Genomic DNA, 22,665 nt, shown 5'->3' on the forward strand with positions numbered 1-22,665 from the left:
TCCATGGCACCCTCAGTATTCTCCTCCAACACCACAACTCAAAGGCATCAATTCTTCTACGATCCTCTTTATTCACTGTCCAACCCTCCACCTTAGATGAGGCTAAATTGGTGAATTTAAAAAAAAATTGAAGATATAGAGAAGCACCGACACCAGAGAAGGAGGCAGAGATGAGGACATGGAGACGTAGAGCAGCTGAGGACTCTTGACTCATGGAAAGAGAAAGACTGTGTATTGGCGACCAGGTGCTGGCAGCTAGGAGGCAGGCTTGCAGAATGTGCCTTTTGGTTGTTTAAATAATTATGTAGTCCAGAGTATCTTTATGTACATCCCCCCCCCCCCGGCAAAAAAACAAAAACAAGTGAATAGAAGGAAAAATATTGTTACATGATGATACGCGGACAAAATTGTAATCATTGCAATGAAACGGTGAGTGTAAAACCAGTGTTCTCCCATGTAAACTATCACTCAATTCACAACAAAAACTTAAAGATATTTTTAAAAGATGACTTTAGAAAATGCATTATTATGTGTATTTTTTGGTATTGCTCCACGGGAGAAAGATGAGGCGTTCTGCTCTCCTAAAGATTTATAGCCTTGGAAACCCTGTACAGGGTCGCTATGAGTCGGAACCGACTCCACAGCACAGAACAACAACATGAGGTCCTTAGGCTTTCCAAGGAGTAGTTGGTGGGTTTGAACCTCTGACTTTGCAATTAGCAGTCCAGTGCTTACCCTGCAGCAGCACACCAGGACTCAATAGAATCAAAGAAGCACCTAGGACAAGTGATTTATATTATTATAGTTCGCAAGAGACAGTAAATAGGAACTTAATATTCTGATTGTTCAAGGTTATCATAGCAATGACTCCAAGCCTCTGTGTATACAAGGCTCTTTCAGGGAAGAAAAATTTAATGTTGTTAGTAATTATTTTAAAGATTGTATGTAATAGATTAAGAACAAGATATTTCTTTGACAATTCAAGTCCAGAATATAGACTTCCATGGCACTAACAACAACAGTCATTGTGTGATATTCATATTGTTTTTTTAAAATTATTGCCTCTATTATGGACAGAAGAAAACTGACTTTTGAAAATATTTTCTAATATGAAAGGGAAACAAGAAAGGAAAAATATTTTTCCTTTCAACAATTGGAGAAACTTTCTCCATTTTGAAAAATCTAAATTGCTGTAGTCTGTTTTGTCTACGTTTTTAAAAATAATTGGAATAGTTAACTTTTTTTTTTTTTTTTTGTCTGAATCTTCATGTTTCTCTTCTCTCACCCTGATGTTTACTTAATTAGGAATCCTCTGTATCGTCATATTTAGTTTGATACAGTCAAACATTTTCTGAAAACATTGAGAATTCTCAAATTCTTGGCCAAGTTTCTTATCACAGCTAAGTTTTTCTGATCCCTTGCTTCCAAGTGAACAGCCTACGCTGCCCAGGCCACATTTTCATATGCGTTCTCTAGGTTTAGTCTTTACTGATGTGTCAATCAATCTGTATTACTTCAGATTCTGCCTTGGCTGCTTACTCTCTGTTGAACAAAATCTCTAATTTTTCTGAAATCCCATTTATTTGGTCTCTTGCTGTTTGTGCTTTTCTTTGGGATTGGGGGAAGAGGTCAGCAAATTATACAGGCATTGTCTATGTTGTTAAACATGTTTTTGAGTTACGGAAATTGAAACAAGTGCATATGGTTCTTATTTAAAGCCTTACTTCAATGCAAGAAAGGTCAGTGATGATGATGCAGTGGGTTAAGCTAACCACAAAGTTCACGCACATAAGCACATCCCCAGGAGAAAGATGAAGCTGTGTGCTTCCATAACCGTCTACAGTTGTGGAAACCCTAAGGAGCCGTTTACTCCGCACTTTACCTACGGACAGGGTTGCTCTAACGCAGAATCAGCTCTAGGTAAGTGAATGCTGCTAAGGAAAGATCAGCCTTTCCAACCCAGCAGCTGCTCCCCCGAAGAAAGATGAGGCAGTCTGCTTCTATTAAAAATGTATATCCTTGGCAAACCCTAGGGGGCAGTTCTGTTCTATAGGGTTGTTGTGAGTGGAAAGGGACTTTATGGCAGTTGGTTTGGTTTTAGTTCAATTGTGATGAATTTGTTACAAGTAGAGGGTTGGTTTACTTGTTTTAAAGTGAGGGCAGATTTGTTGTTGTTGTTGTTATGAAGTGCCGTCGAGTCGATTCCGACCCATAGCAACCCCGTATAGGGTTTCTGAGGAGCAGCTGATGAGCTTAAACCACCGACCTTGCAGTTCAAATGGCTTTGCAGTCTCGTGCATTAACCCAAAGTGCCACACTCCGAGGACAAATTTAGGTAACATTAAAAGGCAAGTATGAGTTGTGAGTTTGTAAAGTGGGGACTGCTTGTATTCTGGTTTCTTCTAGTCATTACCACCTCTGATTTCATCACCAAAAAATTGATAAATAACCACTAGTTCTAATGTCTGTAAGTCCTTTTTGACTGTTGGTATTATTCAGTTACTAGATCGAGTTGATCACGTATCTCTTCATGCTGCAATGTAAACAGCAGCAGTTCAGAGATTCAGCAGTAAAAGCAGGATTGGGACCATGGAAAGCCCTCATAGGTCATTAAGCAGAGAATGAACAGACTCTTGTCAACTGAGGAGAGACCTCGGAAATGATGATGGTTGGCAAGTTCAGATTTTGAGGTGTTACCCTTTGGCTTGGAAAGCCATACTTCTTGCTGTCTGTGGTGCCTTCTTTTTACCCCTGGATATTCTGTGATTTCCCAGATGACTGTATGGTCTTCATTGTCTGTCTGAGTTTATAAGATATTGCAAAAACAAAATGTGACTCTAATCCATTCCTCCACCATTACTGTCTGCTTTGCTATTGGGTTTCATAATTGATTACAATGGCCACACAGAACTGAGATACCATACTGAAAGTTACGGGTTTATTAAGGACATTAACAAGTTACAATTCAGGATCAGAAAATGGCTCAGAGCATAGTTGTTCCATTCAGCTTTTGAAAAATGTCCACAGGACTCACCATAAGCTTTGATCCGAAGGCAGATTGTTCTGTGGGTCAGCAAGTCTAGCTCCCCCACTTCAGTGCCTGGATGTACCCCACTCTTCAAGCAAGCTTCCTACCTACAGTCACTCCGTTTTACTTGCTCTGTGGGCTGGAAGCCCGTCACTGCTCTGTCTTGTGTTCTGTGCTGCTGCTGCTGCTCTCTGTCACTCCTCTATCTTGTACCACAGCTTTCTGGCCCTGGGGTGAGAAGGTTAGTGTGCAGGGATCTTGGGGTCTGAAGGACATGCTTACTCCTGAAGCTTCTTCTTTGGTAATGAGATTCCCCTTCCTGCTTTTGAGGTGTTATTCATTTTATATCCATGCTAAAGTTTGAAGTTTTTATAATTACAATGAACTGTTAATACCCACAGCTGAAGCATGTCATCCTAATATCCACAGCTGAATCATATTGTATCAGAATCTTCCTCCTACCTACTACTTACCCAGACCTATCCTTTGGTGGGACTTACTAAGATAAGGCTAGAAAAGGCATTAGTTGATTCACTATACCACAGGTATGAAACAGCGTTATTCAAATAAGGGTTTGTACCCTGGCACATCAGAGCCAAATTCACAAACTCCAAGTTAGAAAAAGAGAAATGTTATTAGAATGTTGTTTTAATGGAATTCCACTTTTGATCAGAGTACATAGTTTATATACTTTCCCATGGAATGTAGACTCTGAGGGAGTCCTGTATACTTTCTAGGTGCTTTACATTATATTCAGGTTACAAGGCAATCACAAGATGCAAATGCCAACCATAACAATCAGATAAAAACAATGAGTCACATTTGTGAGGAAGTCCTGGGTGGCACTGTAGGCTAAAGCACTGGACTGCAAGGTCAGCTTGAACCACAAGGTCAGTGGTTCAGACTCACCAGCCGCTCTTTGGAAATGTAAATCAGTTGGCTGTGAGTGGGAAGTAACTAGATGACACTTAACAATAACAGCAGCATTTGTGAAGCAAACTTCATGTTCTAGCAACCCTCCAGGCAGAATTGTCGAGATGGCCACACACAATATATCTGCTTTGGAGCAATACATAAAATTATAAAAATTCCACAAAGGCGGGGGTGAGGAACAGGGCAAACCTGGCATGAGTTAGGCTAACTACAAACCTGGAATAAATTGGCTTAATGATGGATGATAGTACTTTAATAGGTTACACTAGCTCCAGTGTTTTACTGGGAGAAAATCCGTGCCTTTTCACTGAATTGGGAATGAAAGCTTGGAAAAGTGAGTTTAAGTAAGTCTGAATCAGTGTATCAGTGGTGGGTTGTTGTTGTGTTGTTGTTGAGTGCCATCCAGTCAGTTCCAACTCATTTTGACCAGCTGCTCTTTGGAAACCCTATACAGGGTCATTATGAGTTGGAAGCAACTCAACAGAAGTGAACTTCTTTAACAAGAGCAGAGGGCTCATCTTTCTCACATGGAGCAGCTGGTGGCCTCTAACCTCTGACCTTGTGGTTTGCTGTCCAGTGCTTATCCTGTGGAGCCACAGTGCTCCCTCAGTGGTGGTGGGTTGTCGTTTGTTGTGCCATCGAGTTGGTTCCGACTCGGCAACCCTGTATATATAGGGCTTCCGAGTAGCAACTGGTGGGTTTGAGCCACCAACCTTGGGGTTCATAATTCAGTGCCAATCCTACAGTGCCACACCAGGAGTCCTCAGTGGTGGATAGACATTTATTTTACCTGACCAACATTGAAAGATGCTAGAGATTCAAAGCTAAGTAAGAAATAGACCTTCTCTTGGGAAAGGGGATCCAAACATCTGAGAGCACTAAGAGCTGGAATATAGAAAAGGGGGTGGGGGTGGGGTCTTCCTGGGAATGAAAGAGGAAGATTTTCAGTGAGTGTGTACAGATAAGACTGAGTTAAGCAAGTATGAGTGAACGCAAAAGTTAACTAGGAAAACGTGTGTTGTAAATATGAAAGAAAGTTGCCCGGTAGTCAGAAATTAGTATTTTTATGAGAAATTAATACTGCTACTCCCGTTTATTTTTTTTGTTGCCATTTGCTAGATAATTTTTTTTTATTCCTTTATTTTTGTTGTTTTTGCCTTTGTGTCTAAGAGTCTCTTGTAGACAGCTGGGACATCTAGTAACGTGTACTGTTTCTTATCCATTCTGCTACTCTGTCTGTTGATGATGTGTTTAATCCATTGACATTCAGTGTCATTATCAAGAAGTATGAGTACTATAATTTTGCTGGGTTGTGATGTGTGTGGTACTGATGGTTTCTTTGGGGTTTTTTGGGGGTGTATATGTGCTGATCTACTTTGCCTAGGAGCCCTGGTAGAATAGTAGGTTACATGTTGGGCTGCTAACCACAGGGTAAGCAGTTCAAATCCACCCTGGAGAAAGATGATGTTTTCTGCCTTGTAAAGATTTACCCACACAGGGTCGCTATGACTCGGAACTGACTAGACGGCACGCAGCCGTGACTAGCTCTCTGTACTTTGGTGTACAGTGACAGGAGTTATGAGGGGCCTTCTAAGGTACAACTATTACTGCTTTCTCCCTTTCCAGAGCAAAGAAGCGTGAAGAAAATTCAAAGCACATAATTAGCCCAAAGACCTAATGGGTCACAGGAACTACAGAACCTGCTTGACCCTGAGACCAGAACTACGTAATACCTGGATGCTCTGAATGGTAGAACAGTGGGAGGTCCTAGATAGAATAGGAGAAAAATGTGAAACAAAATTCAAAATATTTTTTTTTTAAAATCCAAGTTTACTGGTTTGATGAGACAGGTAAAGCTCCTATGACTATGACCCTAAGTCACCATTCAAGCTTGTTAACGGAGCTCACTCCACCCGTTTGTGGCTTAACTGACTGCCAGACAACAGCCTTATAAGGTGAGCAGTAATACCAGGGAGGGACCATATGAGGCCAAGTGGGCATCATTTGCCCAGGAACAAACCTTTGAAGACGGGAAAGAAGGACGAACGGAAGCAGTAAACAGGGAGAAGTGGGAAGATCACAGCCATGTTGCAGGGAGTACAATCAATGGCACAAAACCAAGTGTGAGTAGATTATTGAATGGGAAACCAATTTGCTCTGTAAGATTTCACTCAAATAACATTAAAAGTTTTTTTAAAAAAAGGAAAAAGTTGGAGAGTCTTAAATGTAATCCATAGGATTTACTACCTGATAATAAGGAGCACCTGAAGATTATTTAAACATTTGAGTATTGTTCTGAAAATTGGGTTTTGAGGGTGGCTCTAGTGGAAAAAAAACTGCAAAAAATACAAGCAGAAATCAAAAAACCCCATTAGCTGTTGAGTCCATCCTGAATTATGGAAGTAAATAATCCTGGGGACTATTGTTAAGAGGGTCTTGCTGTGTGCTGTGGGTTAATGTGCTGGACTGCAAAATCGGTTTGAACCACAAGATCTGTGGTTCAAACTCACCAGTTGGTCCTTGGAAACTCTACATGGGTCACTGTGAGTTGGCACATAATGACAACAATTGTTAAGAACCCACAGAATATAGCCAAATTACTTAATTGATTTAGAAAATTGAAAAGGTGTTGGACAAACACTGGTCTGATGTTCATCATACTTAAAAATGGCATCAAGAAAAATAATTGTCCTATCCATAGCTCTGGTAGCGTAGTGGTTACGAATTGGTCTGCGAGCCGCAAGGTCAGCAGTTTGAAACTACCAGCTGTTCTGCAGGAGAAAGATAGGCTTTCTGCTCCCGTAAAGATTTACAGCCTTGGAAACCCTGTATAGGGTCGCTATGAGTTGGAACTGACTCCACAGCACATAACAACAACATCTATAGCTATGAGTCAGAACTGACTCAAGGGCACTTAACAACAACATCCGTAGCTGGAGATAGTCTTCAGTTGTCGAGCACCTAAACCATCATGCTGCTTTGATCATGGGATTGGTTTCCCTGGAGGAGGCATAATGACTTCGTGGACAATTTACCCTCTCCCCACAATTGTTCCAGGAATTACTTAAGAATGGTTGACTTCTTTCACAAGGGAAGATTTCAACTTGTAAAAATTTAGGCAGTTAAGGTCCTGATTATATGATTAGGAATAAGTACCCATTGACCTTTATGAAAAAGGAACTCTCCTTGAGTAGTTCAACTTTATTTTCAGCTTCTTTATATATATAGTCTGTCTCATGGCGATCATATGCACAACAGAATGAGACCATGCTTGGTCCTGTATCTACATCACAAGTCTGATATGTTTGAGCCCATTGATGTGACTCCCGGGTCAGTCTATCTTTGCAGGGTCTCCCTCATTGTTGCTGACACTCTGCTTTACCAAACATGTTTTCTTATATGCTAGACAGGTTCAATTTCAATTCTGAATATTGAGTTCTAGGTAAACAGGAGTAAGTTTTCCAGTCCACCGTCACTGAGTAACTTCTGTCTAAATAGATAAGCTAACTACAGTTGCTACAGTCCTGGCAAAATGTCAGGATGAACAGACCGTCTGTTATCTTTTCAGCCATCTTGAATAGTTTCTCAAGAATTCAGACATTTTCTTGACCTTAACTAAGGTTAAATGTACTCATTCAGTGAGTAACTTTTGTCTTTCCTAAAGATTTAGCTATAGTCTTCCTTTTTTTTTCTTTATCTCTTTTTGTTTTTGAGGTTACTAAACTAAGTCTTGGTGTGACGCTGTGTGATAAAGCACAAGGTCGGTGGTTCAAACTCACCAGCCGCTCCTTGGAAACTCAAAGGGTCCACTATGAGTTGGAACTGACTTGGCGGCACTTTACAACAACAACAAACCAAATAAGGAGTCCTGGTGTGGTACTGCAGGATAAACACTGGACTGCTTACTGCAGAGTCGGTGGTTCAAACTCACTAGCTCCTTTGAAACCCTATACAGAGTCACTATAAGTCGGAACTACGACACCACCATTATAAAGTTTATTTATATTTGGGCTTAACCTTGTTAACTAGGGAAGAAAAACCTTGTTGCTCTTTGTTAGAGTAAGTCATCAGTAACCAGGCTAAGAAAATGGACCTCTTAAAAATAGTTCGGATCCTGGTGTGGTACTGCAGGATAATGCGCTGGACTGCAAGGTAGGTTTGAACTAACTCGTCACTTAACAAGAAGAAGACAATGATGAATACTTAGAATTTTTATAGTACCCTTTTCACTGCTTTGTTAAAATGTGAGACTATAGTCTTGAAATTTAGTTGATCACATGAACAGTATCATTTTGTAATAACAATAGTAACAACCCCTTACATTTTATGTCCATTAAGAGGGGCTGGTGGCATTGTAGGAAAAGGACTGGATGGCTAACCACTGGTCAGCAGTTCAAATCCAGCAGCCACTGTGCTAGAGAGAAAAGGAGGCTGCTGCCTTTTTTTTTTTTTTTTTACAGCCTCGGAAACCTTACGTAGCGTAGCGTTGCTGTGAGAGGAAATGACTTGAGAAATGCCACTTAACAGTGGAGTTTAAAAACAGCAACCTTTGTTCAGTTCATTGAGTCGTTTCTCACTCATAACGATCCTGTAGAGAAGGTCCCAGGAGCGGCTGATGGGTTTGAACAGCTGACCTTGTGGTTCACAGTCCAGTCCTGGTCCTACAGGGCCACACCAGGATTGTTACATATGAAACCCTATGGGGTGCTTCTACTCTGACACACTCAACAACACCTAACAACTGCAGCAACAAGTTTTGAAATGGTCAAGCACAAGGTGTGTAAAGAGAGGTGGTAGGTTAGAACAGGCCTAAACCTACCAATTCTGCATCTATACACTAAAGACTTGAACCTCAATATGTTACCTAGTATTGGTCCTTAAGGAATTTGTAATTACCAAGCCTTGGTTTTACATGTAAATGGATGCTTCTAATCCCTTGAGGCTATTTTGAAAGAGTTCTTAATAGTTTAATAGTAACCCTAAAAATCTTGATTATACCATTTATTTAGCAAACGTTTTACACCCCCACCCCCAGATAAATTTCATTATGAGTAAGTAGATTGGCGCTACTAGTATTTATTTATTCTGTAAAATGCTATAGCTCTTGCTCTCTCTTTACCCCCTCTCTCATATATATGCATGAGAGACAAGGAAAAGAGAGAGCGCAAATAATCTTTAGGTATAAACTAGTAGACTAAGTGAGCTATTTGACAGCAGGAATCACATACTTTGGCATTCTTCTACTTGCTCCCAAATTAAAGACTTTGCTCAAGTATTCACCTTAGGGGGCAGCCTTTTACAAGGAGCATGTCAAGCTCCAGTTCCCTTTCAGTTTAGAAAACTAAGGAATGAGAAGGGGAGCTGTGAAATGGTCACTAATTTTCAAGCCTCACATATTGTTATTAAGTGCTATTGAGTCGATTCCAACTCATAGCGACCCTGTATAGGGTTTCTGAGGAGCAATATATATTTACTTCAGGTGGAGCTTTTGATAATGACAAACAAGTAATTTCTGCTCCTCAGAAACCCTATACAGGGTCGCTTTGGGTCAGAACTGACTTGGCGGCACTTAACAACAATAGGTAGATCAGTTTGTTATATGTAGTCCATTTTCCTTAGGAAGACCCTTTTGACCAAAAGTATATCATACCCAAGGAGCCCTGGTGGTACAGTGGCTAAGCACTTAGTTGTTTACCAAAAGGTCAGTTGTTCCACCTCACTAGCCCCTGTGCAGGAGGAAGATACGCAGTCTGCTTCTGTCAAGATTGACAGCTTTGGGAGCTCTGTGGGGGGGCAGCTCTACCCTGTCCTATAATGTCACAATGAGTTGAAATTGACTTGATGGCAATGAATTTGGATTTTTAAATTGTTTTATATCATACAAACCTGTATCTGCCTACCAGATGACAGATTCTTCTAGGAGAGGGTGCTTATCTTAGCTGTCCTTGTAACTGGCTAATAGAAATTGATACACAGGAATTGTTTATTGAGTGAGTAAATATATACTTTCTTTTGAGATAACCATAGTATTTGGATTTTGGATCACTGTTTACTTTTTAGGCTCACTGAGAAACTCGTGTGGTAATAAAGTTTGCTGTACAGATGATGACATACACACCATAGACAGCAGACACAATGGGTTGATTCTTGATCTAGTGGAACTGGAACATTCGTTTCCTAACTTCAAGGGTTGCTGTTTGACTTACTGAAGGTGCCTTTTTCTAGGAAGAAGACTAATTCTTCTGTCATAACCTAGAAGAGTAGAGGGACCCGTTGGTTAAGTAGTCTGCTTACTGAATGGTGCAGGTTTGAATCCACCAGTGGCTCCATAGGAGGAGACAGATGTGGAAATTTGTTTCCATAAAGATTTACAGTCTTGGGACCCTTTGGGACAGTTCTACTCTGTCTTACAGGGTTGCTGCGAGGTGGAACTGGCTATCAAGCAGTGGTAGAAGAGGTATGATTTTTCTAGTTTAGTGTATCGGATTTCACTCTAACTGGTATGTTTTTGGAGTAATGCAGTTTTTGTATAACTTGTTCTATAAGCCTTCTATTATCTGAACATTTTTTTATTCTAACATTTGTTTGGCTTTTCGTCTTGCCTTTTGCTTATGATACATTGTTTCCTCCTATTGTCACGTTTTTGTTTCTTCCCATCCCCAAGAGCTTTTTCTATGGGAATCTTTCTTAGCTTTGGCTGAGGATGTATCCTTTGATGTTAATTCCATATGTAGAGGTTTCAGGACCACTGACTGAATAGCAAATTAAACTTCAAACCTGTGAGAAGTGCAAGTCCATAGTTAGTTAGATATTTTCAGTTGAGTCCTTTTTCTCTCTCCGTGCCTGAGTGGCATCGGCAGACAAATGCCCTCAGCATCTTACTTTGTTTGGTGAATAGATTCTTCGTAGTGTACTGTTTTTCTAAAGGTTATCTTTGTGTATGATTTAAAATCGTACACCTCTCTTTGGAGTCCTGGTGTAATGCTGTAGGGGGTAAGCACTGAATTGCTAACTTCAAGGTCGGTGGTTCAAACCCATCAGCTGCTCTTCAGAAACCCTGTGCAAGGTCTCTAGACTCGAGTCAGAATCTACTCAACAGCACTTAACAATAACGCCTCCTTCTATAATGTCACGGTAAAGATTGCAAACAGAAATTATTTTAGCTAGTTTAAGCCGAAGAGGATTTACTATAAAGCATTAAATATCTGCATAATTGTTGGAAGGGTTGAAGAAACAAATTCTTTTTTGATTCATTTGCTCAACAAATATTTATTGAGTATCTACCCTGTTTGTGTGGTGCTACGGGTTAATGCGCCAGACTGCATGCAAAGCCATTTGTACTTCAAGGTCGGCAGTTCAGCCTCACCATCTGCTCCTCTGAAACCCTTACAGGGTCAGTATGGGTCGGAACCGACTCAACGGCACTTAACAACAACGACCCTGTTTTAGATTCATGAGAAACATGTTAGCGAACAAAATACATGAAGATTCCTTTCCTTATGGAGTTTATGTTCTAGCAGGATTGAGTTTTTAGGGACAACTGTGCAGTCACACCACTGAACTGGGCTAATGAAAGATCTGCCCAGTTGGGGTTTTAAAGATGACATCGGAACCACAACACTATTGCAATGACAGAAACGTACATGGTCAGTATGCCTCCACTAGTGCCGTCAGCTCCAGAATCTTACTCATCTGCTTTGATGCACACCTGTCTGCTGATAACTCCTGAAGCTTGTGACTACCCATTGCTGTTGAGCCAATTCCAACTCATAATGACTCCATGGGACAGACTAGACCTCTGTAGGGTTCCTGAGGCTGTAATCTTAATAGAAGCAGACTGCCTCATCTTTCTCCTGTGGAGCAGCTGGTGGGTTCAAACCACCAACCGTTCAATAGCAGCTCCATGCTTAAACCACTGTGCCACCAGCATTCCTTAAGTTAATGACTATTGTTGAAGTTGTGTGTGCTGTCAAGTTGGTTCTGACTAGCAGGGATCCTGTATATGATCTCTAAGAGAAGCTGGTGGGTTTGAACTTCCGACCTTACAGTTAGCAGTCTAGGCACTGTGAACTATACTGCTGAAGAAAAACCAAATGCCTGGCTGCACCTGTTTGGGAAAGTAGCCGAAGCAGCAAAGGTTGGTCTTTATTTCAGTTTCACTTGCCGAATCCTTGGTAGTTCGTGGGACCTAAACCTCAGTCATTGCATTGCACCAGTTCTGACTCATCGCTCCTTATAGGACATTGTAGAGCTACTGTGTAGGGTTTCTAAGGTTGTAAATCTTTACAGAAGCAGACTGCCACATCTTTCTCTTTCGGAGTGGCTGGTAGGTTCAAACCACCTACCTTTTGGTTAGCAGTGAGTGCCTAACCTGTGTACCACTGAGCTCATTTTGTGTAGTATCAATGAACTTAAATCAATCAAGAACTCTAGCTGCAAAGGCTTCTGGGAAATGTAGTTTTTAACTTCCCGAACATCACTGTACAGAGATGACACCTTACAAAGAGAATCGAATGTATATTGTGTGCCAGTCCAAAATCCTCCTTTCTTCTTCTCGTTAGTCTTTAAAACCTCATCCTCTATTTTATGAGCATGAATGTCTACCCTCCCGGCTGAGGAGAGGGGCAGATCACATGCATATGCATCTGGTTTCTAAAGTTTTTAGGTTATGTCTTCCATTGCTGTCATTGTTAGGTGCCCTCGAGTTGATTCCAACTCAGGGCGACCCTCTGCACAGGAGAAGTCAACGTTGCCCAGTCCTGCAACCGTCCTCACGATTGTTGTGGTTGGAACCCATTGTTGGTGCTGCTGCGTCAGTCCATTTCATTGGGTTTTTGTTTTTTGCTGATGCTCTGCTTTGCCAAGCATGATGTCTTTTTCCAGGGACTGGTCCTTTCTGGTAATACGTCCAAAGTACAAGAGACTGTGTCACCATCCTCACTTCCAGAGAGCATTCTGGCTGTACTTCTTCCAAGACAGATTTGTTTGTTCTCCTGGCAGTCCATCTTCTTACGTTGTCCATTGTTAAGTGCTGTTGAGTCGGTTCCGTCTCGTAGCGACCATGTGTAGGGTTGCTGAGGAGTGGCTGGTAGTTTGAATTGCTAGCTTTTGTAGCTACTGGCCCAGGATTCTTCTATGGCCAGAATTAGATACCCCTATATGGCAACTACTAATTTACTGTGATATTCTTATTAATATATGAGAAATGTATTGTTTCTGGTAGGGCTGGTGGTTGGGGAAACGGATTTAAACTTCTTGGAATACAGTCAGTATACTGAACTCACTAGAATACCATGGTTGAATAATGGCATAGAAATACAGTCAGTATACTGAACTCACTAGAATACCATGGTTGAATAATGGCATATTGAGGAAAGTAATTTTATTTTTTTTTAATGGACAAAGAGTAACACTGGGGGGGAGCGTGGTGGCTTCATATGATAAGCACTTGACTGCAAGTCACAAGGTCCATGGTGCGAGCCTGCCAGCCACTCCACAGGAGAAAAGAAGAGGCTTTCAGCTCCCATGAAGATTGAAAGCCTTGGAGACACTATACAGGGTCACCGTTAAAGTCGGAACTGACGCAGTGACACTTAACAGCAACAACAATAGTAAAATGGGCTTTGACATACTATGAATACATGTGTAGATTTGCTTTGACGCTGCCACAATCAGGATACAAAGTTGTCTATCACCCAGGAAAACTCCTCACACTGATATTTTATAAAATAGTTTATTTTATAAAATAGATTCCTTGGTGTTTGCTACATAGATGATCATGTTGTGAATTCGTTTTTATTATTAAAGGTCATCAAGTCTGTTCCAATGCATAGTAACTCTGTATAGGGTTTTCGAGGAGTAGCTGGTGAATTTGAACTGCCGACCTTGTGGTTTGAACCGACCTTATGGTCCAGTACGTACCCTTATAGCCCCACACCAGGACATCATGAATAGGGACATTTTATTTTTCTCCTTTCCAATCTCCCTTTTGTTTCTTTTTCTTGGCTTTATTGCACTGACTAGGACTTATAATACGGTGATGAATAAGCATGCTGAGAGTGAACACCCTGGCCTTGTTCCCGATCTAGAGAGAAAATATTCAGTCTATAACCATTATTATGTTGTTGCTGTGTGTGTATGTCCTTTATGAGATTGGAACATTTCTCTTCTATTCAGTTTCCTGAGCTTTTCAGGTGTGCTTGATTTCTTTTTTCCAAAAGCGTTTCTGTATCTGTTGATACAATCATGTACTTTTTCTTCAGATCATTAATATATAGTACCTTATATTGATTTTTTTTTTTTTCAAATATTGAACAAACCTTGTGTTCCTGGGATAGAACCCACTTGATTGTGGTATTTTAGCTTTGATTTGTTGAAGAGTTTTGCATTCATAAGGAAGACTACTCTATAATTTCTTACTGTTTTTGTTCTAGCTTTGTATCGGGTTAATACCAGCCTCATAATAGGAACTGGGAAGTGTTCTTCCCTCTGCTATTTTCTGCAGAGGTTGTACATAATTGGTGTTTCAGCTGTATCTAGAAATGTGGTGTTTTTCCCCCCAGAAGCTTTTTAATTGCAGTTAAATTTTTAAAAGGACTGTCAGGTTCTCAGTTTCACCTTGGGTGAGTCTTGGCTGTTGGGAGTCTTTGAGGAATTGGTTTGTACCACCCGAGGGAGTCCAAAGCAAGATTGTTGGTAGCTGCCATCAATCATGGCAACCTCATGCACAATGGGATCAGACCCTTGTGGTCCATAGGGTTTTCACTGGCTGAGTTCCAGAAGTAGACAGCCAGATCTTTCTAGCCCATCTTAACCCCGTAGCTCTGCTCAGACCTGTCAGCATTGCAGCAATGTGTAAGCCTTCAGACAAGTGGTGATTGTACTCCAGGTGTGTGGGCTTGGTATAGAAGGGGAGAATTCGACCACTGCCCTCTAAAAGTAGGATTCACCTCTTGCCCTAGAATTATTACCACATAGAACTGAGTAGAACTGCCCGTAGGGTTTCCAAGGCTGTAAATCTTAATGGAAAACAAACTGCCAGATCTTTCTTTTTGCAGCCAAGTGTTTTAACCGGTATGCTACCAGGGCTGCAGAGCAGGATTGAGCCAAGGTGTGACTTTTTACTCATACACAGATGATTTTCACTTCAAGCAATAGGATGGGTGCTCAGTGATTTTATGATGTTCATATTTGCCTCTACCACCTATCTGTCAGTGTGTCGTACTCTAGTGGATTAAGTGTTGCTGTAATTTTGGAAGCTATGCCATGGGCATTTTAAAATAGTCATGGTTAGCCATGGGGGACAGATTTCAGCTGAACTTCCAGAAAAAGTCAGACTAGGAAGAAGGACAGACAGACTACTTCCGAACATTTAGTCACTGAAAATCTTAATAGCAGTGGAACACTTTCAGCACCAGAATGTTGAAACACGATGGAGAACACCTGAATATTGTCAGCTAGAAGGTGAGCCTCTCAGGTTGGAAGGCACCACCCCCCAAGAGATGGATTGGCGGAGTGGCAGCAGCAATGTACTCAAACGTAGCAAAGATTGTGAGGTTGGCCCAGGACCAGGCAGTGTTTTGTTCTGTTGTGCACAGGGTCACTATGAGTTGGTACCAACTCAATGGTACCCAAAAACAAACAACATAATTGCCTAGTGTGGTGCTGTAGGATCGGCATTGGACCATAAGGTTGGCAGTTCAAACCCAACAGCTGCTCCTCAGAAACTGTATACAGGGTCGTTTTTTGAGTTGGAACCAACTCAATAGCACTTAAGTAGAACAACAACAACAACAACAACAACGTATTTGCCAAGAGCAGTTCTACCTGCATCTAGGGCAAGGAAGCCCCTCTGGGATTCACTTAGTAATGTAACAAAGAAAATGAGAGAGGCCTAGCTAACCACAGCAATATGCATAATTGACGGGCTACTCAATACTTTGAAAGATAAGCACTTTCCACTCTTTTCTTTAGCTATCAAATGTAACTCCATGTAAGCATTATACTATAATGTAGTATTCTCTGTCTGCTATTTTGTTACGGACCCATCATACAGACATGCTAATTCTAAGCTAAGCAAATTGAAGAATTTGAAAAGGGTCCGCTTGCCTGAAGGCAGAATAGTCTGTAAAATATCCTGTGACTTCAGTGGCATGAGTAACAAATAGCCCCTAAAAGGAGATGAAGTAGATGACGTCATCTTATATATAAAAAAATTCTAAGGAACCTATTAATAGAACTGTGAGAATTAGAAAATGAGTTAAGCAGGATTACTGAGTACAGGAAGACTATACAAAAATCAATTGTATTTTTGTATTGTATACTTGCAATAATCCATTTGATATAAAATTAAGAAGAAAAATAACTATAGCAATATATTGTTAGGGACATTAATGGATGTGTAATATGTGTAACAATACTAACAATTTTTTTTTTTAAAAAGGGGGTAAAGAAATACACATCGCTACGTAGGAATAATGTTCCAGCATACTTGTTGTTGTTAAAGTGCCCTGGAGTCAGTTTCCACCCAGGGAACTACTGGTGGGTTTGAAGTACTGACCTGTGGTTCATAGTCCAGTGCTTATCCTGTAGTGTCACGCTGGAATTAAGCTAGAGTAAATCTGAAGCTGATTCTGACAAGTTATAAGATGTATAGGGTAAACCCTAGAGCAACCACTTAAAAAAAAAAAAAAAAGTAATGAAGACAACACATTAAAACATTTTAATTTTAAAATGCTACCCTAGAAAATATCAGTTAATACGAAAGAAAGCAGTAAAGGGAAAACATGAGACATTGAAAACAAAAAGACATAAATCTAGCTATATCAATAGCGTTAAATATAAATGGATAAAATGGCCCAAAGGCACTGTCAAACTGAACTCTAAAATAAACATGATTCAACTATATGTTGTCTACAGAAGTCACATTTTAGATTCACAGATATAAATAGATTGAAAGTAAGAAAATAGAAAAAGATATATCATGCAAATAGCAACCATAAGAAAGCTGGAGTTACTCTATTAGTAGCCAACAAAATAGATTAAAAAAAAAAGTGCTACTAGAAATAGACATTTCATAATGATAGTCAATCCATCAAGAAACTACAACTATAAACATACATGCATCTAACAATGGAGCTCTAAAGCACACGAAGCAAAAACTGACAGAAATGAAAGGAGAAATTGACAGTGTAATAATAATAGTTGGAGATTTTCAAAATCCTTTCAATAATGGATAGAATAACTAGACAGAAGATCAAGGGAAAAATAACAAATTGGCAAAGATAGGGAGAAAGTGGAACCCTTATACATTGTTGATACTGTGAATTTATGCATATATATTGCTGGGAATATAAAATGATATAGCCACTTTGGAAAACTGGCTATTCCTCATAAGGTTAAGTATAAAGCTACTATGTTGTTGTTGTTGTTATGTGCCGTGGAGTCAGTTCTGACTCATAGCAACCTTGTATAGGGTTTCCGAGGCTGTAAATTTTTATGGGAGCAGAAAGCCTTGTCTTTCTCCCGCGGAACAGCTGGTAGTTTCGAACTGCTGACCTTGCGGTTCGCAGCCCGATTTGTAACCACTACGCTACCAGAGCTCCTTGCTACTATATAGTCCAGAAATTCCTCTCAATATACCCAAGAGAAATGAAAACACGTCTACCCAAAAACTTGTACATGAATGCACATAGTAGCGTTATTCATAATAAAAAAGCAACCCAAATATACATTAATTGATAAATTACTTAATGAAATGTGTATATCCATATGCTAGGAGCCTTGGTAGTGTAGTAGATTATGAGCTGGGTTGCTAACCTCAAGGTCAGCAGTTCTAATCTAACAGTTGCTCCACAGAAGAAAGATAAGGCTTTCTGCTCCTGTACGGTTTGCCTCCTCAGCAACCCTATGCAGGGCCACTATGAGTCAGACGTAACTTGATGGCACACAGCCACTACCATTCCCATCATCCATATGCTAGCATATTAATTGTCCATGAAAAGGAATGGAGTACTAATAGATGAACCTTGAAAACATTATACAAAGTGAAAGAAGCAGTCATAAAAAACTATACTGTATATGTAAAAAAAAAAGACTACACCTGGTTTCATTTATGGTGACATGTCTAAAATAGGCAAACTCAGAGAAAAAGAAAGTCGATTAGTGCTTGTCTAAGGTTGAATGAAGGAGCTCTGGTAGCATAGTGGTTACAAATCGGGCTGTGAACCGTAAGGTCAGCAGTTCGAAACTACCAGCTGTTCCACAGGAGAAAGATAAGGCGTTCTGCTCCCATAAAGATTTACAGCCTCAGAAACCCTGTACAGGGTTGCTATGAGTCAGAACCGACTCCACGGCACATAACAACAACACAACAAGGTTGCATGAAGGAGCTCTGGTAGTGTAGTGATTACGAATTGGGCTGTTAACCTCAGGGTCAGCAGTTCGAAACTACCAGCTGTTCCGTGGGAGAAAGATGAGGCTTTCTGCTCCTGTGAAGATTTACAGCCTAGGAAACCCTGTACAGGGTCGCTATGAGTCGGAACTGACTCCACGGCACATAACAACAAGAAGATTGAATGGGAGATATGAAGGGAAATGGGAGTTACTGCTAGTGAGTATGAGTTTCTTTTAATGTAATGAAAAAGTTCTGAAATTATATGGCAGTGAAGGTTAACTAACATGCAGTGATTAAACACTTGGCCGCTAATGGAATGGTGGGTAGTTTGATCCTAGCAGCTGATCAGCAGATGGAAAATGTGGCAGTCTGCTTCGAAAAAAAATTTAGTCTTAGAAACCCCATCAGGCACTTCTACTCTATCCTTACAGGGTCATTATGAGTCAGAATCCATTTGATGGCAGTGGATTTTTTTGTTTGAGGGTTGCACAATTGTGACAATATATTAAAAACCTCTGAATTGTACACTTTAAATGGGTGAATTTTGTATCTGAAGTACATTTCAAAAAAGCCATTCAAAGGTATGATAGATTGAAAAATTGTTGCTATGGAAAAGATATCTATAGGTGAACTACATATAAAATTAGTCTATATTCCTGATTTAAATTTGTTCCAAACACTATAGAGCTCACCTTGAGAAACTGACATTTTCGTCACCTAAGCTAGCTGGATAAGTCTTTTTCTTTTTTTAAAGAACACTTTAAGAAGTGGAAGACCTAATCATTCACAGGATAAATTTTGTTTTGATTTACATTGTATATGTTGTTGTTAGGTGCTATTGAGTCAGTACCGACTCCTAACAGAACACTGACTGGCCCTGGCCATGTTGTTAACGGTTGAGCCCATTATTGTCCGCACTGTGTCAATTCATCTCATTGAGGCTCTTCCTCTTTTTCACTGAACCTCTGCTCTACCAAGCATGACGTCTTTTTCCAGGGACTGGTCCCTCCTAAAAACATGTCCAAGGTAGGACAAAGTCTTTCCATATTCACTTTAAAGGAGCATTCTGGAAGTACTTCTTACAGGACAGATTTCTTTGTTCTTCTGGTAGTCCATGGTACTTTTAAGGCATTCACTGTATTCGTTGTTTGACCTTTATATGCATATGAAGCTACTGAAAATGCCATGTCTTGGGTCAGGTGCACCTTGGTCTTCAAATTGACGCCTTTGCTCTTTAACACTTTAAAGAGGTCTTTTGCAGCAACTATCTTCAGTGAGTTACATCACTTGATGGTCTTGCTTGCTGCCTTCATGAAACTGTGCTCCTCTTTTTAAATCTGAAAGAAAATGTTCCTCTTCTTAAATCTGAAAGAAAAAGCTATTTTCATTCTTAAAAAGTAAAAATAATGATATAACTGTAAGCAGGGACTGTTTATCTTTTTGTTTCTAACATCTTGCACAGTGCTAGTCATGTGGAAGATATTAGTTAACATTTGCACATCCTCAGGAAAGATTTGTGTCAATGAGGACTTCATCTGTACTTAATAAAAGCCTACCATGGCTGTTGGCAAAGCAAAATAAAATATTTCAAGCAAACACGTTTATCAATAAATAGTGGTTGAGAATCTTAAAGTCTCAAAAATGTGATTGTCAGATAGAAGTAAGTTTAAAAAATTCAAAAGGCAACTGGAACAGTTTTTTTTTGTTTAACTTATTTTTTTTTTTTTTGCCATAGGCAATATTCAACAGATATAAAAAAAATTTTTCAGTACAAAAGGGAGTATATAGTGAAAATTATGCCCCCTACCAGCTTCATTCTCTCCCTATGTTGTTATACGTGCCATTGAGTCAATTCCGACTCATAACAACCTCATATAGGGTTTCCAGGGAGCAACTGGTGAGCTTCAATCACTGACTTTGTGCTTCAGACCGACTTTGCAGCCCAGCACATTAACTCAGTGCTATACCGACCCCTTCCTATAGGCAACCAGTATTACTTTTGTATATCCTTCCATAAATACACAATAACTTGCATATTATAATTTCCCCTCTTATATTATATCGGATATCATATGCACATTTGTATACCTTTTTCTTTTTACCATATATTTTAGTGAAAGGTTTCTGTTGGTATGTAAGTCTCCTTAATGATTTTTTATGGCTACCAGTCGCCATCCAGTCAGTTCAGAATCATGGTGACTCTCTGTGTAACAGAGTAGAACTGTACTCCATTGGGTTTTCAGTGAATGATTCTTTTTTTTTTTTCCCAGAAATACATCAGTTTATTCCAAGGGGTTTCTGAGCAAACTTGACCTTTAATCTTGTAGTTAGCAGCCTAGTGGACTTCTGTTTACACCACCAGAGACTCCTTTTATATGGCTACATAATGTTCATTGTATGGATGGACTATAATTTAATACAGGGTCATATGGGTCGGAACCAACTTGATAGCACTTAACAAGAACAACTCCTGTTGATGGATATTTTGTTGTTTCCAAACTTTTGACCACTTTTAATAGTGCAATAAAAAAATTTCCTTGTTCATATATCATTTTATACTTGCATAAGTATGTTGTGTTGTTGTTAAGTGCCGTCGAGTCGGTTCCAACCCATAGCGACCCTGTACAGGGTTTCCGAGGGTGTAAATCTTTACGGGAAGTGATAGGATAAATTCCTTGAAGTGGGATTGTTGTAGCGAAGGATCACTGTATTTGCAATTTTCCTAGATTTGGCCAAATTGCCCTTCAATTAAATTATAGTAAACACTGCCATCAGAAATGTATGACAGATTTTATGTTATAATTTCCTGGGTATCAATGATAATGTATAAGAATTTCATGTGTCTGTATGAATGATCAGATGGATAGAAAAGATTTATTAAGGGTAAGGATAAAGTATATACTTATTGTCAGAGGAATATGAACTAAGATTTATTATAAATCATATTCTAAAAGTAACTATTCAGTATAGTTTGGCAGATAAATTACTGGACATTTTTAAAAAGGAACCTGAAACCCAACAGAGGCACTATCCTAGTCTGTGTTAAAATTTTACAGTTTTATTTCTAAAATGTTTTCAGTTTTGGATACAATTGATAGAGATGTTAAAGAATTGAACTCAGTAAAAGAAAATTGGTAATCTCTAAGTATATAGATGTTCCTGTTTTACATCCTCTGACCTCACTTAAAAAAATAAAAGATAAACTCTGCTAGATACACCATCAGTGAAAAGTAATCTGACATAACTGCATTTTTTAAAAAGAGCTGAACAAAAACCTAATGCTAGGATGAACTTTGAAAACTATATCTTCTAGTAAGAATTGTAGAATAAGAGGCTGCAGAGATGAGAGAGTGAGTGAGCTCAGTAATCAAAAGCGACCTGAATAGAGCACAGTGCCTATCATTGCATCACCTGCTGTAATTGGGCTTTGAGAGAAAGGACAGTTGGCCTGACATAAGCATTTAAAAATACAGGGTTGAATTGCAAAGTGGTGGAATTTGTTTACCATCAAGTCAAACAGTTTACTGAGATTCTGAGATTATTGATTACCAAAAGCATAGGAGAATGTTCTAGAAAGGTTTTGGTGTTTAATATTTTACTGTGTCTCTAGCCAGTTTGAGGTCGTCTGCTTCAGTAGACTCTTGGAGAGAAAAGTTATTACAGCCTTTCCTTTCTTCTCCTTGTGTTTTTTCAAACATAAAAATACAATGCAAATAATTCAGTCTTCCCAGGAGATTTTTCATTTCTTTGCTGATAGTAGAAAGGAGTTCTGTGAAAGGCCTCATGAAGATGTATATAACACAGCATAATTATCAATAGTCTGAGTTCTAGTTCCCATATATTTCTTAACTGTATAGTCTTTATCTTCAACTTCTTAATTTATAAAATGAAGATCATAGCTCAAACTGTTTTTGATGAACCTAGAGAGGAACCCTTTAAAGTGGTGGTTAGGAACCCAGGGAATGTTGTAAGTCTCCGTTTGACCATTTATAAAATGGAATTCATAGTCTCTTGCTCACATGTTTTTTGAGATAATTAAATGAGATACAACACAGTGCCTGGCATGCAGAGTTCCCTCAGCAGTTGTGAATTATTGCTACTGCTCCAGCTATCATCAGATGTCTGCTGATGGATTTATGGTCTGTATGGACTTAATTTCAAGGCTGTTGGTATGCCATCAAATTGATTCTGGCTCATAGCAATCCTGTATAATAAGTAATACGACCCCATAGGCTTTTCTATGAGAGTAGAGTTTCGGGTCTTTCTGCCACTGAGCTGCTTGTGGATTTGAACTGCTGACCTTTGGTTA

The 22,665-nt window shown here is 39.6% G+C and overlaps 1 protein-coding gene across 2 annotated transcripts in view; it reads left to right on the forward strand.

Moving 5' to 3' along the window:
- Window positions 1–22,665, forward strand: part of CNNM2 (cyclin M2) — a 202,168-nt gene that overhangs the window by 98,277 nt on the left and 81,226 nt on the right. The gene's annotated exons all lie outside the window — the stretch shown is intronic.

This window comes from Chrysochloris asiatica, unplaced genomic scaffold (genome assembly GCF_000296735.1).
Source record: "Chrysochloris asiatica unplaced genomic scaffold, ChrAsi1.0 scaffold00003, whole genome shotgun sequence".
NCBI classification, from domain to species: Eukaryota; Metazoa; Chordata; class Mammalia; order Afrosoricida; family Chrysochloridae; genus Chrysochloris; species Chrysochloris asiatica.